At 37.3% G+C, this 27971-nt stretch overlaps 1 long non-coding RNA gene across 8 annotated transcripts in view; it reads left to right on the forward strand.

Annotated features, from left to right (window-relative positions):
- LOC109436481 (uncharacterized) overlaps positions 1 to 27971 on the forward strand; it is a 59824-nt gene that overhangs the window by 14840 nt on the left and 17013 nt on the right. The window contains exon 6 of one of the 8 annotated variants that reach the window (XR_012495699.2): positions 19955 to 19969. The exons of 6 other annotated variants lie outside the window; for them this stretch is intronic. This is a non-coding gene — a long non-coding RNA (uncharacterized LOC109436481). Of the gene's footprint in view, positions 1 to 4165; positions 4304 to 19954; positions 19970 to 27971 lie in introns of those variants that run through there. One more of the 8 variants, XR_012495698.2, reaches the window with a different exon arrangement.

Here is a 27971-nt window from a genome sequence, read left to right on the forward strand (position 1 = left end):
ATTTAAAATAACTCTTTCTTAAGATGTCTGAAAGTGACAGCTCTGCACCTGTCATGCAGGTTAAATTCATCCCCAGGCAGTACTTGAACTTCATAGTTTCACATCTTGCATCAACCTTAGCAATTTTCTTTTGGGTGTGTCTTTCTATTTGAGTCAGTCAAAAATCAGTTTCAGTGAAAAATTCTGAGAATCCTGTCTTGAATTTGGTTTTTATTCTTTTCGTCTTTGAGTTATGGATACAATCATAAAAAAAAAACCAAAAAAAAAAAAAAAACTACTCTGAGATTGACAGTGGCAACCTGGTACATGTAAGATACTTAAAATATACATTTTAAGAATCTGAGATTCCAGTTTCATGATATTTGGACAGTTTATTTTTGTTTGCACTCTTACCTATTTAAACCCACCTCAGCAAGTATTTGATTTTTATTCGTCATGAGTAATAAAGGAAATTTATACAATAATAATGAAACATAATAAAACAGGGGTGTGGTGCTGGGCCTGTCATTAAACAGGCTGAACCTGTCATTAAATCCTCTTCTGAAGATTTAAAGGCCAAGTGCTTTTATTTTCTTCCTAATCTTCCAAGGTGCGTTTGAATTAACATATGCATTGCTTTAAAGATTTAAAAAATTATACCTGATGCTTGATTGAAATAGGAAGAAAACCACAAATTATGTATCTGTTGCCTAAAACCGTTGGTGAGGAACTACATGAAAGTTTCCTAACACTGAATAGTTCTTATTTACAACATCATTTTTTGGTTCAGAATGCCAAGGAGCAAGACAATCTTAAAGGGAGGGCAATTGCTTGCTTATTCACAAATGAGAGACTCCACCTGTTTTTTTCTAGCATGCCTTAGCTAGGACTCTCTCTCCTCAAACCACTGTAGAATGAGGAAGAGCTCTTTAAAGACTGGGGGAGGGGCATGGAAGCGGTGGTTAGACCTGAAGATATATTGAATGATCCTCAACAGAGTGGAAATCTACTTGGGTAGGGAAGAGAACGTGGCAGCACTAATAACATTTTTTTCTTTCTCACCCCACTCCCATTTCTTAGTTTTCAGTTTCTTAATTGCTCTCACTTTCACACTTATTTGAGCCTCTACTTTTACCTGGAAAAACAAATTGTCCTTTTGTTTGTTGATGGTGGCTCCTTTCTTTGATCTGGCCGGAGAAATAGAAGTTTACTTTTGAGTGAAAAGCGTCAATGGGCTGTTTTTGTCTAGTTCTTGGGGCTCGTCCCCACGCAGTGTATCGGGGATTACAGGTATGTGGGTAGGGTGGGAGAAGGAAGAGGAAAGATGGACAGCAGGAAGGCAGAGTCTTTGAAATGGATGGCATTGTTTCTTTGGTAGTCACTCTCAGGAGCTGAGTCATCAGACTGATACAGGTGGAAGAGATGGCAAATGAGCTCAGTCCAGAATATCTTTATCAGAACAGCCTAGCTACTCTGAAATTTAGTGCACAGCCAAATGTAACAAGGCAGGTTGCCTTTTAAAGGAGGGTTGTTGGGACCTTCCTTCTAAAGGCTCCAGTAATTAATTTAGTTCATCATGTCCTATATTCCAGGAATCTACAGTTGAATAATATGTAGGTCCTAGCTTTTAAGAAACTCTCCCTAATGGCACTCAAAACTAGGAAATAAAAAATTTCAATTTAATGTAACAACTTTACTGAGAGATGTGGCTACAGGCTACTTGGGGTGTATGGAAGAAGGGAACTTAACTCTCAATGGAGGTGCAAGGAAAGTTTCTTAGAGGAATTGCCAACTGAAGAGAGTTTCTAAAGAATGCATTGTAAATTAACTGTTTCCTGTGTTCTCGCCTTGGATTTCTCTGAAACTCAACAAAAAACTTAGGAAAAGATAGGCCGAGCCAATGTTCGGTAGTGGTAGGCATGGCTAAAATGTCTGAAAAAACAACAACAAACTATTTGGATTTGATAAGGAGATGGAAGATAATTGTTTTTTGTTGAAGGAGACGTAGATAAAAAGTGGTAAGGTAGGGAAAAAGCCAATGGACAGAATGACCGAGACTCTTCCACAAGACAGATATATGAGATTCGCAAAACAAGTTGGCTGGAAAAGAACTTTGGGCGGGAGAAGTGTTGTCAGGGGTATGCGCGATGACTAGCACCACGGACAGCGCTTCCCTGCTAAACGCATCTGGGTGGTCTTAATGCATTCCAGATTGAGAATTCCTGAGGACGCGTCAGACTTGATCTTCCAAAGCCTCTTCTCCCCTGAAATTCAAAGGAAAACACATAGAAGCTCAACGGACTTCTTTACAAAACCATCCTGCACAACCTGCCTTCCCAATATTATTGGATGATCTAATATTCTCAATGTAAAGAATATTAACAATCCTCTATATTTAAAAGAAGAGAAATTACACTTATTGTCTACTCTGTTGCAAGTGCTTTATGAGTGGTATTTCATTTAACCCTCATAAGAACCCTATGCAACATGCATTAGTATCTCAATTTTACTGACAAGACAAAAGGATCAGAGAAGTAACTTGCATAGTAGCTAATCATTGTTGGAGGTAGGGTCTAACCTGTGTAGCTTTGGAGCATCTAGCCTTTACACTACATAGTGTTTTTAGCAGCTGTCATGGTAGGCTTAACTGGGAAAAAGTGCAATAAACTGGCTTATAATTATTTTCCAGTCTACACTGTGCTTTCCAGATGGCTCACCTCACAGCACACCCTTAATAGACTTCAAAGTAGACATTTCACATGTAATACAATAGCACATTTGTCTTGGACAATAGAGTAAGATAATGAAACATTTTACCTCTCCCTGAAACCCAGCTGTCTCTAGGATGAAACACAACCTGTTGTTAATGCTTTAAACACATTTAAGAGATGGAATGGATGAGAACATAGTGGGGAGCTGAAACTTGGAATTGTCACAGCAATGCCTTTTAATAGGGTAGACAATTTATAAGCAAGAAGACAGAGAAAGTAAACAGTAAATTGGCATAGCATTTGGATGTAAATAAAAAGGGAATGAGTAGAGTCAGTTCCAATATTATAAATAAGGCAGATCCCTAGTGATAATGTTTATATTCTAGTTGGTGAAACTATATATGAACTCACTATAAAAATGTGAATAGAATCAGTCGAATGACCAAAAGAAGTACTGACATAACCTGTATATGGTTGGATTCAAGACAGTGTTTCTAAGTGGGGAGAGAAGAAAATTCAGAATCACTTTTGAGGCTTTTTCAAACTATATGTGACCCATCTCCCACCAGGAGGCTTGATTCTCTCTCTATTTTATAAATTGAGGTTTATTGCTCCAGGATCCACAATGTATATCCTTCCATTTGTGTTTCTTAAGATTAATATAATGGTGGACATAGTCATCATTTTAGTATCTGTATTAGTTTCTTTAGACTGCAGTGACAAAATACTGCAAATTGGGTGGCTTAAACAACCAAAATTTATTTTCTTACAGTTTTGGTTTCTCCTGAGGCCTTTCGCCTTGGCTTACACATGGTCACTCTCCAGCTGCTTCTTTACATGGTCATCCTGTGTGCGCTCAAACCCCTGGTATCTCTTTGGTGTGTCCAAATTTTCTCTTATAAGGACACTAGTCAGTGTTAGGGCCCACCCCAACAGGCTTATTTTAAGTTAATCACCTCTTTAAATGCCATACTTCAAATATAGTCACATTCTGAGATACTGAGGTTTAAAGACTTAACATATGAATTTTTTGGGGGAGTACACAATTCATTCCATAATAGTCTCTTCCAATTTTTACACATATCACTTTTCATTTATTTTAAACTGTTATTAATAATTTATTTATTTGAATAAAGATAAACATAAGATCGACACATTGAAATTGGTTGAAATTGATACCAGTCTCTTCTATCTCTTTTAATCTATAGGTTTCCCTCTATCTTTCCTTCCCCCCACCTTTTCTTTCAACTTATTTATTGCAGGAATTGAATTGCTAGTTCTGTAGTTTTCTGAAGTCTGGACTTTGCAGAATGCTTCTGCATGATGACATTTAATATTTTTCTCGGTCACCAGCATTTCTTGTAATTTATTATTTAGATGTAGAGTCTGGATGTGATTCAGATTTGATATTTTGGTAACATAAATATTCACCAAAGAGGCATGTAACCTGGTTGTCTCTCTTTCTATGATTCTAGAAGCCATTGACATGTGAGAGACTGAGTTACCAGAAACCATTTTCTCAAAGTAGAGATAGTTGCTGGGAGCTTCACTGCCTGAAGATTATGCTGAAAAGATCAACAAATTGAGAGTTTTGCTTTATCTTAATGTTTTTGAAGATTGTACTTAACATAAATATTTAAATAAATAAGCATATTTAATTTGCTTTTTTTCCTCAGAAACGTGTTATTTCTGAACTATGCTTAATAATCTTTCATTAGGGATAATTCATATTTTTCTGATAAAGCATATTTTCCTTCCAGGACTCTCACATAAAACACACTCTACACAATGTAGAAAACATTTAATATTATTTTATATTAATTTCATGTGTAAAGCATAGTAGTTAGACATTTGTGCAATTTAAGAAGTGATTCCCACTGACTAGTGTAGTACTCACCTGGCACTATACATAGTTATTACCATAGGAAATGTATTGACTACATTTCCTATGCTTTACTTTATATCCCCATGAATATGTTGTAACCACCAATTTGTACTTAATGCCTTCATCTTATTCACCCTGCTCTCCAAAACCCCTCCCATCGATCACCCTGATAAATCTAGTACCCATCTGACACCATATATAGTTATTACAATATTATTGACTATGTTCCTTATGCTATACCTTACATCCCCATGACTACTTTGTAACAACCAATTTGTACTTCATAATCCCTTCCCAATTTTCACCTACCCCTCAAACCTCCTCCCAACTGCCAACCATCAAAGTATTCTCTATCTATGAGTGTGTTTCTGTTTAGTTTGTTTATTTCTTTCTTTTGACTCCACATCTAAGTGAAATCACATTGCATCTGTCTCTTTCTACCTGACATTCTCCACTCAGCACAATACCCTCCAGGTCCATCCATGCCACGGCAGATGGCAAAACCCATTCCCTTTCATGGCCGAGAAATATTGCATTGTATATATGTACCACCTCCTCTTTATCTATTCATCCATTGATGGACACCCAGGCTGCCTCCACATCTTGGCCACTGTAAGCAATACTGCAATGAACACATGGATGCACATGTCCCCTTGAAGTAGCGTTTTGGGTTTCTTCGGATAAATACCCAAAAGTGGGATTACTGGGTCCTTTTTTAATCTCTTGCTATAGTCTTTGTTTTAAAGCCTATTTTGTCTGGTATAAGTATTGCTGCCCCAGCTTTTTTAACCTTCTATTTTCATGAAATAACTTTACTTTCCATCTATGTGTGTCTTACAACCTGTAGTGAGTCTCCTATAGGCAGTATATGTAAGGGTTTTGTTTTCTTATCCATTCAGCCACTCTGTGGTTTTGATTGGAGCATTTAATTCGTTTACATTGAAAGTAATTGTTGATAGATTGTAGTTATTGCCACTTTATTTAATATTTTTTAATCTTTTTTTTTTTTTCTGTCTTAAAAAAGTCCCTCAAACATTCCTTGTAATACTGGCTTGGTGATGATGAACTCCTTTAGCTATTTCTTGTCTGGGAAGTTCTTTGTCTGTCCTTTAATTTTAAATGATACCCTTGCTGGGTAGAGTAATATTGGTTGTAGATCCCTGCTTTTCATCAGTTGGAACATTTCCTGCCAATCCCTTCTGGTCTGCAAAGTTTCTGTTGAGAAATCATCTGACAATCTTATGGAGGCCTCTTATAAGTTACTAGTTGCCTTTCTCTTGCTACTTTTAGGATTCTCTCTTTGTCTTTAACCTTTGCTATTCTAATTATAATGTGTCTTGGTGTGCACCTGCTTAGGTTCATCTTGTTTGAAAATTTCTGCACTTCCTGGGCTTGTATGTCTATTTCCTTCACCAGGTTAGGAAAGTTTTCAGTCTTTATTTCTTCAAATACATTCACAATCCCTTGCTTTCTCTCTTCTTCTTCTGGTACCCTTATAATATGAATGTTGTTATGCTTGATGTTGTCCCTGAGGTCTCTTAAACTATCCTCATTTTTAAAAATTCTTTTTTCTTTTTGCTGTTCCAATTGGGTATTTTCTGCTACCTTGTCATCCAAATTGCTGATTTGATCCTCTGCTTCATCTAGTCTGCTTGTGTGTCCTGCTGGTACATTCTTCATTTCAGTTAATGTATTCTTCACTTTTATGGTTTCTATGTCTTTCTTTCTTTCTTTCTTTCTTTCTTTCTTTCTTTCTTTCTTTCTTTCTTTCTTTCTTTCTTTCTTTCTTTCTTTCTTTCTTTCTTTCTTTCTTTCTTTTTGCTTGATATCTCTTTGTTGAAGTTCTTGCTAAGTTTCTTGAGCGTCCTTATAACCATTGTTTTGAACTCTGTCTCTGGTAGGTTGCTTGCCTTCATTTCATTTAGTTCTGCTTTTGGAGTTTTCTACTGTTCTTTAATTTGGGATATATTTCTTTATTTCCTCATTTTGGCTGTCTCTCTGTGTTTGTTTCTATGTAGTAGATAGATCTGCTATGTCTCCCAGTCTTGCCGGGTAGCCTAATGTAGTAGGTGTCCTGTGGGGCCCAGTGGCAGAGTCTCCCTGGTCATCTGCTCTGGGTATTTTAGGAGTGTCCCTTGTGTGGATTGTGTGTGCCCTCCTGTTGTAGTTTAGCCTGATTGCTATGGGCATGTCAAAGAGTGGGATTGACCCTCAGGCTAACTGGCTGTGGGATTTGGCCATGTCCATAGCTTATGGGCTGCTGTGCAGAGAGCTTATCACACAGAACAGGATTTGACCCAGCAGGCTCTGGTGCCTGTTGAGACCGCCCTTTGTGTGTGCTGCTTGTGGGCTAATTGGGAGGAGCTCTGCTGTAGTCTGAAGTCAACCTCCAAGTATGTCAAGTATGTTGGTCTTGGTGCCTCTTGGGAGGGGTCCGATACAGGGCCAGGTCAGCCACTGCCTGCTGGGGACTACCTGGTAGGAGCTACAAAGTGATCCATGGTTGGTCATTGCCTGTGCTGGACCTGGAGGTGCATGGAAGAGGTCATGCTGTGAACTGAGGATGACTGCCACCAGTACGAGGTCTGGGGTAGCACCACAAAATGATAGGACACACTGAGGCCCACTGCCAGCTGCTGGCTCCTGTAAGGTTCAGCCTCTGATAAAGCCTCGTGTGGTACAGAGTAGGGTGTGGCAGGGTCTCAGTGAGTCACTAGAGTGGAGCAAGAAGTGGAGCTCACCAGGCCAAGCAGATTCAGATTTGACCATAGGTGTGGGGGAGGGCTCAACACAGGAAAGATGGCTCCCACCTGCTAGCTGCACAGGAAGAGGATCACACACAGGGAAAATGATGACTATCTTCCAGCCCTCACTCCAAAGCTACACTCCTCAATCTGCCCCCTCTATGTCTCTGATGTCCCCCCTTGTCACTGTCCTTCTGCGGCAACCTAGGGTGAATGCCTGCAAGCTAGTCTGTGCACAGGTCTTTTATGAGGATGCCTGGGTTTCCTGGAGCCTTCCATCTCACCCAGACATTTGGGATCTCCATAGTTTTTCACAGCCAGATGTTGTGGAGGTTCCTCTTCCTGGCACCAGTATTTGGGGCTGGGAAGGCCAGCATGCAGTTGAGGATTCCTGCTTCTCTGGGGGAACTTCTGTGGCTGAGATATCCTTCCTGGTTCTCAACCGCCACACGGAGGTTTGGGTCCTGTCTATTTCTCATCTCCACCCCTTCTACCAGTCTCCATGTGGCTTCTTTTTTATATTCTTAGTTATAAAACTTTTGTTCAGCCAGACTTCAGATGGTTCTCCAGGTTGATTATTCTATAATTTAGATGTAATTTTGATGTGTTCATGGGATGAGGCAAGTACAGCATTTACCTACTCTGTCATCTTGAATCCAGGCCTACAAAATGTAGTGAATTTTTAAAATATTTTTAAATTTTGGGGCACTTCTTTGTTAAAAATTTTTATGCACACACACACACACAAACACATGTACATACAAGGTCTGACAATTAAGTTTGCAAGCGTGCAACCGTGTGCTTTCATTGGCAGCACTGTACAAACAGCTTGATAAGATTTCATAACCGTGGTATGTATATCAGTATCTCAAACTGTGTTTGTGTTGATGTGTGGTGGTGTCTTTCTGAGTGGCATTTTTATTGTTGTTGTGTGTTTTTGTGTGCCATTGAAAGAATGTCTGAGCTTGAATTAGAGCAATGAACAAATCTTAAATTTCTGGTTAAACTTTGCAAGAGTGGAAATGAAATCAGGGACATGTTAGTCCAAGTTTATGGGGATAATGCTGTGAAGAAAACGGCAGTATACAAATGGATTAAACATTTTTCTGAGAGGAGAGAATGTGTCACTGATGAGGAGAGGTCAGGACAGCTGGTAATGACCAGAACTGATGAAAACATTGCAAAAATTCATTGAATTGTGTGTCAAAATCATCAGCTGACTGTGAGAAGCATAGCAGACCAAGTAAACATTGATAGAGAAACAGGAAAATCTTAACTGAAAATCTTGTCATGAGAAAGTTGTGTGCAAAAATGGTCCTGAAGGAGCTCACCGATGAACAAAAGCAAAGGAAAATCAAAGTTTGCCAAGACCTTTTGGAGAGGTAAGATGATGTTTTGGGCCGTGTTATCACTGGTGATGAAACATGGATGTACTGATATGACCTTGAAACAAAGCGTCAGCGTGCACAATGGAAGTCAGTTAAATCTCCATGACCAAAAATGTTCTGTCAGTCCAAATCAAGAGTCAAAATGATGTTGCTAATCTTTTTTGATACCAGAGGGATTATTCATTATGAATTTGTACTAACTGGACAAACAATTAACCAAGTTTACTATTTGGAAGTACTGAAAAGGCTACGTGGAAAATTTAGACTTAAACAACATGAACTTTTTGCCAACAATTCATGGCTCTTGCATCATGACGGTGTGCCAGCTCACACTGCACTCTCTGTGAGGGAGTTTTTAACCAGTAAACAGATAACTGTATTAGAGCACCCTTCCTACTCACCTGATCTGGCCCCCAATGACTTTTCTTTACCTGACGATAAAGGAAATATTGAAAGGAAGACATTTTGATGACATTCAGGACATCAAGGGTAATAGGACAACAGCTCTGATGGCCATTCCAGAAAGAGTTCCAAAATTGCTTTGAAGGGTGGACTAGGTGCTGGCATCAGTGCATAGCTTCCCAAGGGGAGTACTTCGAAGGTGACCGTAGTGGTATTCAGCAATGAGGTATGTAGCACTTTTTCTAGGATGAGTTCATGAACTTAATTGTCAGATCTTGTATCTCAGCAGAATCAATTGACTTAAAGTTTTGATTAACCTGAGATGCTGTGGATGCAGTCCTATATTAAAGTTTCCATCTTCATGAGCCGTTGTGAATGGAACCTGGATTTATTTTTTTCTAATCTTAAGTTGTTGCTATTGTGTAGATCCAATCATACCACAGAGACATAGTCAGATAGTTAACTTTCGAATTGCAAAATAGAGTACATATTCAGATTTTAAGGGCCTTGGAAGAGGAATGTTATCTCCATTCCTATTCACTCTTTAATTTTCTGTAATCTGACTTTCACTCAGGATCTGGGTAACCAATTGCCAAAGTAACCAACAACTTTCTTGTTGCTAGATCCAATAATCTCTTTCTTTATCTCCCTGTAGTTTCTTCTCTGTAGCTTTGATCCTGGTGGCCTCTTTTTTCTTGTTGCTCTCAACTTTCTTGCATCTTATGAAACCATTCTCTCATATATTACTGATAATATATGTCATGCATGTGGTGTAAATAATACCAACATGTTTATATCCTCCTAAAAAGATATTCTTAATCTACATTTAGTTCATCCATATTTTTAGTACCAATGCTAAAATAAAACATTGAATTGTTATCTAACTGTAAAATAGTTACTTATCCAATAAAAAATTGGTATACTAAGTATCAGATACTGTGTGCTACATACAAGTGATGAACATTTCGTAGAGTATTAATTACAAAACATGGTAACTGCCATGAAATAAAAGTCCTGGATGCTGTGTGAATGCTTAGTGATGAAGCTGATCTAATCTGGTGGTCAAGGAAATCAAGGGATATTTGAGTTGAGATCTACAGGATTATGTTGGTGTTAACTAACCGAAGGAATGGGGCAGTAGTTGCAAGGAGGAACATTCCAGGCTGAAGGAACTGCATGTGGCAGACTCTGAGGTGGGAGGAACCATAGGCATACTGAAGCAATTATGGTTAGAGCATAGGAAATGGAGGAGGAACGTATGGCTAGCTGGGATTGTTGTGGAGTTGTATGTTAAGAATTTTATCTTTATCTTAAGAAAAAAATTGATGTCTTTAAACAGAGAAGTGATGTAATCAAATTTTCAGTTAAATTGAAAAAAAATCACTTTAGTGTCATTTTGGAGAATGGTTTGGAGGAGAAGCAAGAGTGGATATTGGTGGGCTAGTAGTTCAGAGGATAGATTTTGATAGTTTGGACTAAAGTGTTTATACCCAAGATGGAGAGAAATAGAATGTTTTGAGATATATTTAAAGAAGAACTTCAACAGAACTTAGCAATAAACTTGCAATAGCAAATGAGGGAGAGGAAGGTATTAGGAAGGGTTGTACAACTGGAGAGGCTGGTGATCACGGTCACCAAAATAGGGAACACTGGATGAGGATGCAGTTTGAAGTGAAGATCGTGAGTTCAGGTTCAGGGAGCTTGAACTTGAGACATGGTTATATCTGTAGGCAGAGATGTCCAACGGCAGTTAGAGACATGGGTATGGAGTGCAGAAAGGAGTGCATATTCCTAATTTAGACTAATTTATACTAACAAATGTAAGAATGAACATTTCTGGCATACATTTTAGCATAGAAGATTAGCTTATTTTTCAGGAAAAAATAGTATAAACTATAGTGTTTAATCCTAGGAATTAATTCCAAAACTTTTCCAGCAAAAAAAAAACCTTGATAATATATGTTGATGCTACCTTTTCCATCTCTAAATTTACTTACTAATTCTGAAGACATTTTTCATATTTCTTTACATTGTTAATACTTTTTCATTTTGAAATTATAGGCCTTGTATTATCTTTGATTACTTACATGTAAGGACCAGTTCCCAAGACATACTCGTAAATACAATTCACATTCAAACTTAGAATAAATCAGTTGAAAAAAAATTAGTGAATTGCTGTTTCCCTGAAAATAAGACCTAACCAGACAATCAACTCTGATGCATCTTTTGGTGAAAAAATTAATATAAGACCCAGTCTAAGTTTACTGTAATATAAGACCAGGTCTTATATAATATAATATAAGGTAATATAAAATAATGTAATGTAATGTAATATAATATAATGCTGGGTCTTATATTAATTTTTGCTCCAAAAGACTCATTAGAGCTGATTGTCCAGCTAGATCTTATTTCTAGGGAAAGAGCGTACATTCAGAAACAATGCCAGAAGTTTTTCTAAAATTTTTCTCTCTATATTCATTCTTACCAAGTGAAAAAAATAAACTGAACAAAACAATATTATTTGAAAGTCACCTAAAAATAATATCCTTTATGAATGAGGAATGCTTTTTTCATGGTTGTTCTTTTCTGTGTACAAGTCTGCATTGATTATTCAATTCATCTAATAGCCATTCAACAAATATTTATTGAGTGTCTCTTATGTGCCAGGCACACTCCTCTAGGCCCTTAAAATACACCTGTGACAAAATAGTAAAAGATCCCTGTCCTCGTGGCTTTTACATTCTAGCAGGGGCAGCAATTTCTGTTGAAAAGGTAATCACATTATAGAAAAAACACTGAAAAGAGGTTATTCCTTATTGAATATGCTTCATGTTTCATACTACATCACCAGACATACAAAGCTTGGCTTATAAGAAATCAATACTCGCACCACATAAAACTTTTAAAGTAATTTTTGTTATATGAATCAATAATAAAACAATTTGCTCAGTAATCATAAACCAAATGTGAAGTGATTGTTCATCTCAGAGAAACTGGTGAAGTTAAAAAAAAGTTTCAAGAAACAGACCTTGGTTCCAAAATAAGTCACATTGGGTTTAAGTTTTTAATTTTGCTATTCCCACATTAAATGAGTACTCACAATTGAGTGTTGAAAAACTGGATATGGCTATAAACGGAGGCAAAGTTAAAACGAAAGTTTAAAAAAATTATCATAAGCCAAAATTAGTATCATTATGATGATGACAGTTTTGGATTTTAATTTTGATACCTCAGCCTTAAATTGTATTTGATGTGGTTATAAACCTAGGCAGTGTTAAAATGAAAGTTTCAAAATAAATTAAAATCAAGAATTAGCAAAAACATCATCAACATAAAGCCAATTTTAGGGTTTTAAATTGGAAACTCTAATTTCAAATAAGCACTTGAAATTTAACAGTGAAGTATTATATATGTTTATAAAACAATGTTACTGATTTTGATGTATAGTTTGTAAAATATTTTATAATCACATGTAATATCATTTCAAAGAGAGGTCATCAAAATGGCGGCGTGAGGTGAGCCTCTGTAAAGCTCCCCTGGAATTTAAAACTAATCGAACAACAATAACTCCACAAAGGACTCCCTGCACAGCAGACAGGCAAGACGAAGAGGCCCACTACTGAATGCACCTAAAGGTGGGCGAATTGCGCGAGTGGGGGAGGAGGGAAGGGAAAAGTGCGGAGATGGAGCCGCGTAGGCGCAGGACGCAGACTTAGCTCAGTGCTCCGAGCTCGCTGCTTCCCGAAACTACCGCAGCTGTGGGAGAGGGAAGAACTCGGACTGCTAGGGCTCCGCTTGTGGCCCACAGGGCTGAGGGGGCAACATATAACATGGCTGAACCCAACGCTCACGGCAGAGACCTCGGAGCAAAGACTGAGGGAAGAAGGCTGAAAACGGTGGTTTAAGGCCTCACTGCCTTAGGCACTGAGACTAGCCGCCCCTCCCAACCCTCCCAGAACTCGCTCCGCCCTCACCTGCCAGGTGCTAGAAATGGAACAGTAGCAGTGTCAGATCAAAATAATAGAATATTTGTTGTTCTGAGAACTGTGGACCGCAGACACAGCCCAACTAGTTCTGGCAAAGGGGAGGGAGCTGTGGAAGCAGGACTGGCTGTGGTGGTGGTCGCTGCCATTGCTCTGGGCCACCTCTCACAACTCACCCCGCCCCTGGCCCCACCTATCTGGGCAGATCCCTGCAGGAGTAAACAGAACTGCTGAAACATACGGGCTCTGAATCTGGTGCAGGAAGAGCTTTGGAACTTCAAAAGCTCTCCGCATACCCACCGGGACACTGCGCCCTGTGACCTAGGCAAACTATTAACAGAGGAGAAGCCCGTCTCGCAGAGAATCCCCCCATTGTGTGAGAAGCTGGAATAGTGCAGAGAAAACATAGCACTACCGTGTGAGAGAGAGAAAAAAGGCTGCAGTCGGAGAAAAAGTAAAACATTCTACCAACAAGTACTGGAAAACAAAAGAAAGACCTCTTCCTATCAACCTGTTGCAGAACCCACTCCTACAGATGTCTAGGAAGAGAAATGATAAATCAGTAATTGCCATGAATAACTAAGGCAACAAGGCAGCTCAGAAAGAAAGTGAAAAGTCTCCAGAAAAGGAACTTAAAGATACGGAAATATGTGACTTAAATGACAGAGAATTCAAGATTGCAGTTCTGAAAAAACTCAACAAGATGCAAGAAAACACAGATAGGCAGTTAAATGAACTCAGAAACACAATCAAAGAACAGCATGAGCATTTTACGAAAGAGATTGAAATTTTATAAAAGAACTAAATGGAATTTCTGGAGATTAAGAACTCAATAGAAGAAATTAAGAATGAAATAACCAGCTTATGTAGTAGAGTTGACCAGATGGAGGAAGGAATCAGTGACATCGAAGATAGAAACCTGGAAATTACACAGATGGAAAAAGAAAGAGACTTGAGACTTAAAAGAAATGAAAGAACTCTACAAGAACCTTCTGACTCCATCAGAAAAAGCAATATAAGAATAATGGACATACCAGAAGGAGAAGAAAGAGAAGGGAACAGAGAATATATTCAAACAAATTGTCGAGAACTTCCCAAACTTGTGGATACAACTGGACCCTCGAATCCAAGAAGCAAATAGAACACTTAATTACCTCAATCCCAAAGGCCTTCTCCAAGGCACATTGTATTGAAGCTGTCTAAAATCAACAACAAAGAAAGAATCCTCAAGGCAGCCAGGGAAAAGAAGACGATAACTTACAAAGGAAAGCCCATTAGATTATCACCAGATTTTTCAGCAGAAACTCTACAAGCCAGGAGGGAGTGGAACCAAATATTCAAACTATTGAAAGAGAGAAATTATGAGCCAAGAATAATATATCCAGCAAAGATATCCTTTAGACATGAAGGAGGAATAAAGACCTTTCCAGACATACAGAAGCTGAGGGAATTTTCTAATACACAACCTGCACTACAAGAAATACTAAAGGAGGCTATTCGACCACCATCAACAGGGGCAATTTGTGGCAACCAAAACATAAAAAGGGGGAGAGTAAAGGCCTGAACCGGAATATGGAAATGGAGAAAGTAAGCGTGCTGAAGAAAATGGAATACTCTAAACGTCAAACTTTCTTTTACATAAACTTAAGGGTAACCACTCAAAAAAAATCCAGAACTGAAATATATACTGAAATAAAAGAAGAAACAGAGGGAAACATCATAGAATACCACCACACAGAAATAATAGACAACAACAAAAGGCAAAGAGGCTTACCTTTGTAGACACAACCTTACCAGAAACTAAAGATAGAATGACAGGAAATCCTCACATATCAATAATCACCCTAAATGTAAATGGACTGAACTCACCAATAAAAAGGCACAGAGTAGCAGATTGGATCAAAAAACTAAACCCAACCATATGCTGTCTCCAAGAGACACATCTCAGCTACAAGGACAAGCATAGACTCAAAGTGAAAGGGTGGAAATTGACACTTCAAGCAAATGGTACCCAGAGAAAATCAGGTGTAGCCATAATGATATCAGATGAAACAGATTTCAGGGTGAAAAAGATAACAAGAGACAAAGATGGACATTTCATAATGGTAAAGGGGACTATACAACAAGAAGACATAACAGTCATCAATATTTATGCCCCCAATCAGGGAGCACCGAAATATACCAAGCAACTGCTAACAGAACTAAAGGGAGAAGTTGACCAAAACACAATTATACTAGGGGACTTAAATACATCATTGACAGCTATGGATAGATCATCCAAACAGAAAATAAATAACGAAATAGCAGCCCTAAATGACACATTAGATGAAATGTACATAATTGACATTTATAGAGCACTTCATCATAAAACATCAGACTATACATTTTTTATTTTAGTGTACATGGAACATTCTCAAGGATAAACCATATATTGGGACATAAAATCAGCCTCAGCAAATTTAAGAAGATTGAAATCATACCAAGCATATTCTCTGATCACAAGCCTTTGAAATTGGATATCAACTGCAAAAAGAAAGCAGGAAAAAACACAAATACATGGAGATTAAACAACATACTTTTAAAGAACGACTGGGTCAAAGAAGAAATTAGAAGAGAGATCAAAAGATACATAGAAACAAATGACAATCAAAACACATCCTACCAAAATTTCTGGGATGCAGCGAAAGCAGTTTTAAGAGGGAAATTTATATCATTACAGGCCTATCTCAAGAAACAAGAAAAATCCCAAATAAATAACCTCATGTTACACCTTAAAGAACTAGAAAAAGAAGAACAAGTTAAACCCAAGGTCAGCAGAATAAAGGAAATAACAAAAATCAGAGCAGAACTAAATGAAATAGAGAACAAAAAGACAGAGAAAAAATTAATGTGACAAAGAGTTGGTTCTTTGAAAAGATTAACAAAATTGAAAAACCCTTGGCTAGACTCACTAAGATAAAACGAGAGATGACACTAATTAACAAAATCAGAAACGAAAAAGGGGAAGTAATCACGGACACCACAGAAATACAAAGGATCATCCAAGAATACTATGAAGGACTATATGCCACCAAATTCAATAACCTAGAAGAAATGGACACGTTCTTAGAAACATATAGCCTCCCAAGGCTGAACCATGAAGAAGAACTGGAAAATCTAAACAGACTGATCACCAGTAACGAAATTGAGTCAGTCATCCAAAACCTTCCCAAAAGCAAAAGTCCGGGACCAGATGGCTTCACTAGTGAATTCTACCAAACCTTCAAAGAGGATCTAATACCAATCCTGCTCAAACTCTTCCAAAAAATTGAAGAAGAGACAGTACTCCCTAACTCATTTTATGAGGCCAACATTACCCTGATACCAAAACCTGGTAAGGACAGCACAAAAAAAGAAACCTACAGACCAATATCTCTGATGAATACAGATGCAAAAATCCTAAATAAAATTCTAGCAAATCGAATACAACAATGCATTAAAAAGATTATTCATCACGACCAAGTGGGGTTCATCTCTGGGGCACAAGGATGGTTCAATATCCGCAAATCCATCGGTGTGATACATCACATAAACAAAATTAAGGACAAAAATCATATGATTATATCAATTGATGCAGAAAAAGCATTTGACAAGATACAACATCCATTTATGATTAAAACTCTTAATAAAATAGATATAGAAAGAAAATGCCTTAACATAATAAAGGCCATATATGACAAGCCCTCAGCTAATCTCATAATTAATAGTGAAAAACTGAAGCCCTTTTCTCTACGTTCAGGAACATGACAGGGCTGTCCCCTATCACCTCTGCTTTTCAACATAGTGTTGGAAGTCCTTGCCAGAGCAATCAGGCAAGAGAAAGAAACAAAAGGCATCTAAAATGGGAATGAAGACGTTAAATTATCACTCTTTGCAGATGACATGATGCTATATATAGAAAACCCTAAAGACTCCACCAAAAAGCTATTAGAAACAATCAACGAATACAGTAAAGTTGCTGGCTACAAAATCAACATACAAAAGTCCATTGCTTTCCTATATACTAACAATGAAATCTCAGAAAAAGAAATACAAAAAATAATTCCTTTTTCAATTGCAGCAAAAAGAATAAAATACGTAGGAATAAACTTAACCAAGGCTGTGAAGGACCTATATGCTGAGAACTACAAGACATTTTTGAAAGAAATTGAAGAAGACACACAGAAATGGAAAGACATTCCGTGCTCATGGATTGGAAGAATCAACATAGTTAAAATGGCCATATTACCCAAAGCAATATACAGATTTAACGCAATCCCCCATCAAAATCCCAATGGCATTTTTTAAAGAAATAGAACAAAAAATCATCAGATTTGTTTGGAACCACAAAAGACCCCAAATAGCCAAAGCAATCTTAAGAAAAAAGAACACTACTGGAGGTATCACACTTCCTGACTTTAGCTTGTACTACAGGGCTACAATAATCAAAATAGCATGGTATTGGCAGAAAAACAGACACGTAGACCAATGGAATAGAATTGAGAACCCAGAAATAAAACCACATAAATATGGACAGATAATTTTTGACAAAGAAGCTAAAAACATACAATGGAGGAAAGACAGCCTCTTCAATAAATGGTGCTGGGAGAATTGGATAGCCACGTGTAAAAGAGTGAATCTGGACTGCTATCTGTCACCATGTACCAAAATTAATTCAAAATGGATCAAAGACTTAAGCATAAGACCTGACACAATAAACTGCATAGAAGAAAACATAGGTACTAAACTTATGGACCTTGGGTTCAAAGAGCATTTTATGAATTTGACGCCAAAGGCAATGGAAGTAAAAGCTAAAATAAATGAATGGGACTTTATGAAACTTAAAAGCTTCTGCACAGCAAAAGAAACCATCGACAAAATAAAGAGGCAACCAACTGAATGGGAGAAGATTTTTGCAAACAGTGCCTCCGATAAGGGGCTAATATCCAAAATACACAAGGAACTCATGCAAGTCAACAAGAAAAAAACAAACAACCCAATTGAAAAATGGGCGGAGGACCTGCAGAGACATTTCTCCAAAGAGGACTTACAAACGGCAAATAGACATATGAAAAAATGCTCAACATCACTACTCATCAGAGAAATGCAAATAAAAACCACAATGAGATATCACCTCACCCCAGTCAGAATGGCTATCATCAACAAGACAAATAGTAACAAGTGTTGGAGAGGCTGTGGAGAAAAAGGAACCCTCATACACTGTTGGTGGGAATGCAGATTGGTGCAGCCGTTATGGAAGGCAGTGTGGGGTCCCTCAAAAAATTACGAATAGAATTGCCATATGACCCAGCAATCCCTCTCCTGGGTATCTACCCCAAAAATCTGAAAACATTTATAGATAAAGACCCGTGTGCTCCAATGTTCATTGCAGCTTTGTTTACGGTGGTGAAGACATGGAAACAACCAAAATGTCCTTCGATAGATGAATGGATAAAGAAGTTGTGGTATATATACACAATGGAATACTATTCAGCGGTAAGAAAAGATGATATAGGAACATTTGTGACAACATGGCTGGATCTTGAGAGTGTAATGCTGAGCGAAATAAGTCAGACAGAAAAAGCAGAGAACCATGTGATTTCACTGATATGTGGTATATAAACCAAAAGCAACAAAAGAACAAGACAAACAAATGAGAAACAGAAACTCATAGACACAGACAATAGTTTAGTGGTTACCAGAGGGTAAGGGGGGTGGGGGGTGGGGGGTGGGAGATGAAGGTAAGGGGGAGCAAATATATGGTGATGGAAGGAGAACTGACTCTGGGTGATGAACACACAATGGGATTTATAGATGATGTAATACAGAATTGTACACCTGAAATCTATGTAATTTTACTAATAATTGTCACCCCAATAAATTTAATAAAAAAAAAAAAGACACGTGTGCTCTAATGTTCATTGCAGCTTTGTTTACGGTGACCAAGACATGGAAACAACCAAAATGTCCTCTGATAGATGAATGGATAAAGAAGTTGTGGTATATATACACAATGGAATACTATTCGGCAGTAAGAAAAGATGATATAGGAACATTTTTGACAACATGGATGGATCTTGAGAGTATAATGCTAAGCGAAATAAGTCAGACAGAAAAAGCAGAGAACCATATGATTTCACTGATATGTGGTATATAAACCAAAAACAACAAAAGAACAAGACATGTAATATCATTTCAGAAAATTATCCCATGATAGACTTGAGTTGATTAAAAATATCTAACTCCTTTCCTTGGCATGATACAAGTAAATCACTAAGTAATAATAATAACAATGATAAAAATAAATGACAATATCACCATATACCTATAAATCTCTTACGGATTGTTTGATTATGGAATAATACAATTTTAACATTGCCATATTTTCAAAATAATTTTTCTCTAACTGGCTTAATTTGGGACAATTTGAGCATCAAAAAGAATAATGATACAGTTTAAACCACCCTGAATTAAAAAAAAAGTTATCCATAGAAGGGGGCTAGGTTCTCTTTCCAGAAGGTGGCAGCTGATAAATATAAAGTAAATACTAGAGTTAGAAAATCACCGTATTGTGTCTCCCAAGGGATCCCAATAGACTGTGCTTGGAGAGCAGAATAGTCTCATCACATCACTGCATAGATTTATTTATTAATTACAAGGGAAAAGCTGCTTTTCAAGAGAGAAACTTTTCAGCTTCCTGGCAGTTACCACCTTAACCAAATAAGACAGCCTGACCATTTTCAGTTTGAGGTTCATCTAAGTTGGGTTCTTCGTGGAATATTTGATATGAACCTAATTACAGAGGAGCCAGTATAACAAATCCAGATTGTTGGATGTTCTGCAGGAATACTCGCCAGGATTTAAAGGGAGAATATTGGTGGCCATACTAGGATGACTGCTCCCATCGGTGTTGGACCCAACCTGCCCGAGTCTCTTTGTGGTAGTCAGGATGGTAAGGACCACTGAGGTACATACCTGCTGCTGCTCGCGGTAACCTTCCAGGGCTGTGGGGGACGAGAAGAGCAATGGGAAAACACCTCTTCTAAATTTAATCTGTACATTATGCGAAAATATTTTAATGACATGTTCTCAAATATTTACTTACAACTTTCCATTTTCACATATTGACTTCTGACCTTGTATTTTTACAAGTTCATTTTACCTTTTGCTTGTAATCAGTAAATTATGAGTATGGTGATATTAATGTTCCACAATTCAAATGAGCAAAAATTTGCTTTGGTTACAAAATGGATAGTGGGTAATCTGAAAGTATAGAAAGTAACATTTCCTGTACGGTACCGTTCCACTCTCTGCCATCTCCTGAATTCTGATTCCCATTAGTTAGGGACCTTTAACTTTAGTAATCAGTTTTCTCAAAACAGATTTTCAAATCTGTTTTTCTAAATCTAAGGACTTAAAGTTCAAAGCTCTTCTTGAAAGAGAATTAAACACATTTCAGTTACCCTTACTGCCTGGAATATCTGGTTGCAGTCAAAACTTACACGTGATACTGAAAAAACAAAAGTGAGATGACCCCGTTTCTTGAGAAGAGATTTCGTTGAAGTTAAACAGCTCACCAGGTGTTTGGAGCCCATAGATAATGAGCTGCTTTTTTGCTTGTAGAATTGTCCTTTGTTGGGAGAGCATTGCATTGCGGGAAGTAGTGAGTGCCAACACCCCTCCTGGGAGGAGCCCTAAGAAGTGTCTGAACTTTATGTTTCTATGTTTTTGTTCCTCTGCCTTGGAGAGTGGGGTGGGGGTGGGGGGTGAGAGAATCTGGGCCAGGAAGCAACTGCTTCTCTTATTCTATTTAGTGTGTATGTCCTCTCTGGGTATTTGGCAAAAAATGACTCATTCTCTAATCTTGTTTTGAATGTCCTGGTATTGATATATTTTCCCACATTCCACAGAAGAAAAATATTGCAATGCCAAAGTGTAAATGTGTAAGAAGTAGAAAAAGATGAGGTGTAGGCATAGAAAGTGGAAGTTCGGTCCTTTCAAATTTCCTGGTAGAGAAGAATTAACACAGTCTTTGGAGATAGGTAGACCTGTGTTTAAATTCTAGGTTTGCTACTTTCTAGCTGAGTGATTTTTGCCAAGTTATTCAACCTGTTTAGGTTTCAGTTTCCTCATTCATAAGATGTTATAATCTTCCTCATAGGATAAGTATTAATCAAAAGAGTAAACAGTGTATGTATATTTTAGCATATAGTAAGCCTCTACTAAATGGAATTTATTAACACATTGCTAGGAAAAGAAAATGCATCAAGGAATAAATGATACAAATGTTTTATTAATAACAGGGGAAGGATTCTTTGTGGGCAAAAAGTTTAGGATTGGATTTTCAAGCCTTCATCTCTTTCACCAGATGTAGTCAGGTTTGCTCTGCTGGTAACAAAGAATATTCCTAGTTGCCTTCTTAAACCAGTCTTGAAGCATAAGTTAATTAACAAGATTTGATGCATTTGTGGGGCATTTTAAGTTTTATGCAGTCATTTGTATATCACCTTCACAACGGTTGCCCCATTCTCAGACCATCTATCATATTATTTTCTTAATATGTTTCTTCATCTCTCCTTCCCTTCATTTTTTTCTACTATTGTCTGTACTTTTAATTAATAGAACAGTTGGAAACATAAAGTCAATAGCAACACAAGAGAAAACTCTTACATCTGTAAAAGGTTACCACTTATACCTTTCCGCAATGCCCTGCCCGGGGTTCACAGCTAGGCTTTACGTGCCTTTGTAGGAGGTACTTAACAAAGGTTTGGCTGTTGGAATTATTGAGTCATCCTGGAGTTGTTTCATTGCTGTCCATTCCATTTTGTTTTCATTTCTCTACGTACCGGAGTGTCTTTATTCTTTTATGGGCTCTGTGTACTCATGTTCTGTCTCTTTGTCTCTGTAGGCAATTTATAACACTGAGCTATCAGTACTATTTGCTGACTTTGGTGTGAACATGATTTATTCTGCAGGTTCTCTCTATACAAAATTAAAAACATTGCACATGAGGAAATAACATCCATGCTTGACATTGTCTTAATTTCCTCTAGGTTTTTTCATCCACCCACACTATACCTGGAAGATTTTCCCTTTTGAGCTGTGTTTACTTCTTTTTCACATGCACAAGTAACTAAGGGGAATTAGGTAAGGTCCATTGCAAGTGAGTCTATCTATAGAAAACCTTGAAAATAATCTGAAACTAGCCCTTGATAAATGGGGTAAGGGTAGGGTATGTGAAGGGGTACACTGGTTGGGAGGGAGGTTTACATATGGACAAATTTGAATCACAAATTTCTCAATATATTAAATCAAAATTTAATAATAGGACTCCTAAACACACACACACACACACACACACACACACACACACACACACACACGAGTCACCTTATAAAAACTTTTAACAAGTGCTGGCAAGTCAGATGGCAGAGTCACCCTGAAACCTGTCTCTCCAATAAAAACCTTGTAATTATAAACAAGGCTGTCAAAAAACCCTAACATATGATAACAATTATATGCAACTGGTATAAGAGTTGATTAGAAATTTAAAAGTGAAATTACATAGGTTTCTATAATATATCATCTATATATTACGTTGCATGCTCACCACCCAGAATCAGTTCTCCTTCCATCACCACATACCCCTACCATCCTTCTCCCTCCTTACCCCTCTGGTAACCACTAAACTGTTGTGTGTATCTGTGAGTTTTTGTTTCTTTGTTTGTCTTGTTCCTTTGTTGCTTTCAATTTAATAGCCCACATCTGAGTGAAGTTATATGGTTTTTGACTTTGTCTGTCTGACTGATTTCGCTTGGCATAATAATCTCAAGAAAAAAAATTTAAAAGTGAGCTTTCTCACATGAAAATTCCTTTCCTCTACAGTATGCAGCCAGCAGGTTATCATCTATACTTGAACTGTGAGATTCTGCTTGGTCCCACCGTTAACACCTCCTGACCTTTGTCCAAGAGGGGACTAAGATGATACGGTTCACTTGCCATATGTTGAGAAAGTTCCTACTATGTGCCAGATGCTTTGTTAGGCTCTGAATGTGCTATCTCATATCTTCTTTATACTTCTTTACACTGAACTATGTACACATATATAGTTCACGAATATGAACTATATATGTTTATAAAACAAGGCTTAAAGTGGTTTACTGACTTTCCTAAGTTTACACAGACAGCAAGTAACAAAAGCAGGATTTGAACCCAAGTCTGCTTGATTCCCCAAACATGCTCTTTCTATCAAAGGTGTGGCCTTCATAAAGGAGATGAAATTAATGAATATATGGAAGCTGGTGAATAGGATAAATTGTGGCCTTATACCAGACTGTGCTGAATGTGTGGTAGAATAGATAAAATAAGCCTTTTCTCTGCTACCCCTTTAACCTTGGACAAGTCACCCAGCTTTGCTGGGTTCTTGTTTTCTTTTCTTTTTTTTAAATGGAATCATATCAATTCGTTATTACCTGACGTGCCTTCCTTATTAAAATTCTATTATTCTAGCCTTTAAATGCCTCCACTGAGACTTGCATTAATCTCACAAGACTAAACTAAGTAAACCCTGAAATTTGGCATATTCTTCCTTCAGAGTCCCCTTGTGGCAGGTAGTCAGGGTCTGAAAATGGAACGGAAGTTTCATGAAGCTATAGCACCACTTCTTCCCTCCTTCTCTCTGAGGTGTCTAGTTTGGTGACATGTCCTGTAAGAACTTGAGGTGAGGAGAAGCTGGAGGTAGAACTGGGGAGGAGATGAAAGAATTAGTCAATAAAATTCAGATTCTTGTTTTCTAATACACAAATATTTTTCCCCCAACTGATTTTTTTTTTTTTTTTTTTTTTTTTTTTTTTTTTTTTAGGAGTGGAAGAAAGCTCTGTGCATAGGCAGAATGACTTAGGGTAGCTGTTAACAATGAAATTGATTGTAGTGAACTTCCATTTCTTAGAATTTCATAATTCTCTGAAAGTATTTATTTTACTCAACCCTTTAAAAATTCCTAGTGGCATACCACTGTGCGGCAAACTTTTTCTCTAAAGAGCCGGTAGTAAATTGTTTAATTTTTATGGGCCGTATGATCTCTGCTACAACTACCCAACTCTGCTGTTGTAGCACCAAGGCGGCCATAGATAATGAATGAAAAGGTCTGTGTCCAAATACAACTTTACAAAAACAGACAACAAGACAGATTTGACACAAGGGTAGTAGTTTGCTGACCCCTGGTATAGTGGAAAGAGTTTCTTTCATTCTAGCTGGGTATTTTTTTGGAAAGATATTTAATTTATATTTGATGCAGTTTCTTTATCTGTAAAATGGGGATAATAAAACCTACTTCACAAAACTGTTATGGAGATTAAGCTGTGTAGCTCAATATAGCAATCTGGCACCTGATAGGTGCTGGGTAGATGGTAACTATAATTCTCAGCAGTATAGTATTATTTTAATTTTTTCTTAGTTTTTTTGGTTTTGTTTCGTGGTTGTTGGTTGCAGTCTAACTAATGTTCTTACAGTAAACCAATAAGTGCTATTGAGGGCAGCTGGAACTGTGTTTTGAAGGTTCATCATTGATTCTCCTATTGAAATTAGAAAGTTGCTTTAGAGGGTCTTGGTGCTTATTTCATACTTACTGAGATAATACCATTCTTTCTTAGTTCTAGTTTCTCTACTTCAAGTCCTTTCAAAAGAATCATATAGGTACAGGTACATGTGTTTGCCTTTACTTCTTTATTTTCCTTGTTCGGTAATCATGCATATGTTGATTGGCATGAGACATAGCTCTCATCAACCCCATGGCAATAAGCTCCTATTGACTTGAATTCAGACCAGCTATGGGGGCCCTGTTAGTGGAAAAGTCTGGGTGTGTCTAGCTTGGGCTGTGGCACCAGGAGCGGGTGGGTGCCTCTGTTGTGCTAGTGTACCGTTGGCACCAAGGTAGTGGCTGCTTCTCTGTGTATTTGCCCTTGTCTGCTGTGGAAGGCTGACTTGAACTTCTGGGCTGAGCCCCACATCCTGTGCAGGCTTTACTGTCTTGCTTTCTGTGGCATGCTGCCTCATTTCTAGAGGTGAATTTGGCTCAGAGAAGAGAGACTGGTTTTTTATTTTTACAAAATTTCCTAGAAGGAGAGAAGGCTGTGTTCACCTCTGAGGGTCCTGAGTCATTATGGGCATGATCTTACTCAAAAAGTACTTTTTCACTAAAGGGGAAAATTGTAACAATCATTATAATGGCGTTTTTGACATATTCATAAATGTAAGGGCTATATATAGCAGTCAACTTTCAATTTTTACTATTGGAAGGGATGGTCAGTCCTTTTTTCCTCTCTTTTCTTGAACCCCTTACCCTGCTTTCCTTTTCTTTCTCTTTTTTTATAATGAAGACTAAAGGCAAATGATAACAGATCTGCTTTGGGCTAGTATGGAGGCAGGATATCCACTTAACAATAGAAGTTGGGTCAAAGTTCACTTTTTTCTTTCTGAATCGAAATTATCATGTACGTGGGCTAATTAGAATGAAAGCTCTAAACCTGAAGATAAGGCTTGCGCAAGTGGCTACAGAGAAAGGGTCTAAAACAACCTAATAATATTTAGGAACAATATTAACAATCTTCACACACTGTACTGCAAGACACAATATTTTTTGGTAGGTAACAAAAACTAATTCAAATACCAAAAAGAATTTTTGTAGAAAATTCACTTTAAATCATTATAATTCTGGAGCTATAACATAATAGTAGTAAGTGAAAAGTACATCAGATTGCATACTTTATTTACATATTTATTTTCTGCTTCTGCTTCACCTTTAGAGAAAGTGTTTGAGTTGCATCAAATAACAAGGCTAGTTTATAGCCTACAAAAATTGTTTCCTCTTGGCTGTTTTCTTTCACTTCTATACATGTGGAGATACTTCTAGAGCTACCTCATTCTTTTAAAATAACTGTGAGATAGTCTATAATTTATTTATACTGCTCCACTAATGAATATTTAGCTTGTTTCTTAGTTTACTTAGAAAGATTTATAGTTGTTCATGACAAAGTTAGGAATCATAGGTTAATTTAATGGATGGTGTTTTCTTCCATAACTCCTCTGGCTTTGAGAATGATCTTTTAAAACAAGTCCCAAATGCTTTCAGAAAGGTATTATAGAAGTTTAGTTCTACCTTAGGTCTAGTTCTATGATTTAGCTGCATCAGAGAACCAGTACTGTAGGTTTAATTTGAAAGTCAATAAAAAATAATACCATGGTTGGATTCTGGTCAAATGCATTACCACAAACCCAGCTGTGGGATAGGATTTAGGGGTGACTCTTCCACACCCTAATGTCAACAAACCAATTTGGCCTTAGCTTCTTTCTTTCTCTCCTTCTTTGATTATTCTCATATAGTGTTATTTGCAAACATGTCTGACTTCCTTGACACCCTGAGGGTAGGGACCATGCCTTATTCATCTCTGTATTATTTCAGGCTTCTACCGCAAGGCCAGGCCCGAAGTAATTACTCAAGTAATGTGTGTTACAGAAATAATCATGCATAAGCTAGAAATTCTCATTCAGATTCCTATATCTGAACAACTGGGCTTTCAGCATTTTGCTGGGGATAAAGAAGAACTATGGATTTTTGGTACATATAGTATTTTAATGTAGAATTTAAGAGCTGCCACGCAAGTTCAGAATCCTCTGTGGTTTTCCAGTGTTAACTTTACTTCTATCACTAGCCATGTCTCAATGTGAGGTGACTCTAATCCTGGCATGTTCTGGCAGGAAAGAACTCTTTACCTGGTTTGCCTAATCTACACTGGCTTCTAGTTTCAACAAGAATTGTTTACATGCATTTAATTTTAGCTCTTGGGCTGTAATATGTCATTGTTCTTTTTGCTCATCTCCTCCCTTTGCTTTTGGAAACAGGACAGGCATCATTAATTCTTGCTATTCCTGTTCTGTGTGCCTTTGGTTGAAATTTAGCTTTTCCCTTTCATCTTTCATGGCCTTCCAAGATATTTTCCAGTCATATTTCCTGTATAAGAAAATATAGACTATGTCATCACAAAGGAAAATAGAGCTTGGGGGGCATTATTTAAATAATTCAGGGAATGCATATCCTGGTTTGAAGGAAAGTTAAAGCGAGGTATTTGGATTGATTTATTGTATTTGATTGTTCTTCTATATCCAGTTTACATGATAATGCATTCAGCTTTTACTCAATGTTATCTGTTTTTCTCACAGTGAATCTGTAATAAAATATAGATTGTGGTTTAGTTTAAAAAAATCATGGGTAGGAGAATTATTTTTATTTTTTTACCCATATGGGGAAGAATGAATACCCTAGGAAAATAATAATAAACTTGGGGCAAAACAGTGTTTTCCTAAGAGTAGGCCATGAAAATTGAAAGTACTCAAAGCAGTCTTGCCCAAGTGCTTTGTAAAGTCTCTTGCACAATTTTAATTTTATTTCTTTATAGTACTTACACAATTGTGTTTCTTAATGATTTTCTATAAATATATATATTTTTTTGGTAAAAGCTTAAAGATGTAAAAATAAAGAGATGACTTTGGGAGACAACACCTTAATAGTTGTTTACTTCTACCCTATGACAGACATAAAATTATGGATTTTTTTGTTTTAGTATAATTTTCATTATCAATCTTAGAGGAGACAGGAAATGGAATACACTGTAGGAGGTATCAGTTCGCCACCTAGAGGAGAGATGTGAAATTCAATATTTTCTCTAAGCTTACTTCAGTAGAATTCATTCATTCATTCATTCATTCGGTTATTTACTAACTAAATTTAAAATCCTTTATTTTTAAGAGGTTATAACTTAAATATTTGGACAATTCTAAATAACTGTATTTGGGTTATATGTTAC

This window comes from Rhinolophus sinicus, chromosome 16 (assembly GCF_057876585.1).
Source record: "Rhinolophus sinicus isolate RSI-liver-muscle chromosome 16, RSI-T2T, whole genome shotgun sequence".
NCBI lineage: Eukaryota > Metazoa > Chordata > Mammalia > Chiroptera > Rhinolophidae > Rhinolophus > Rhinolophus sinicus.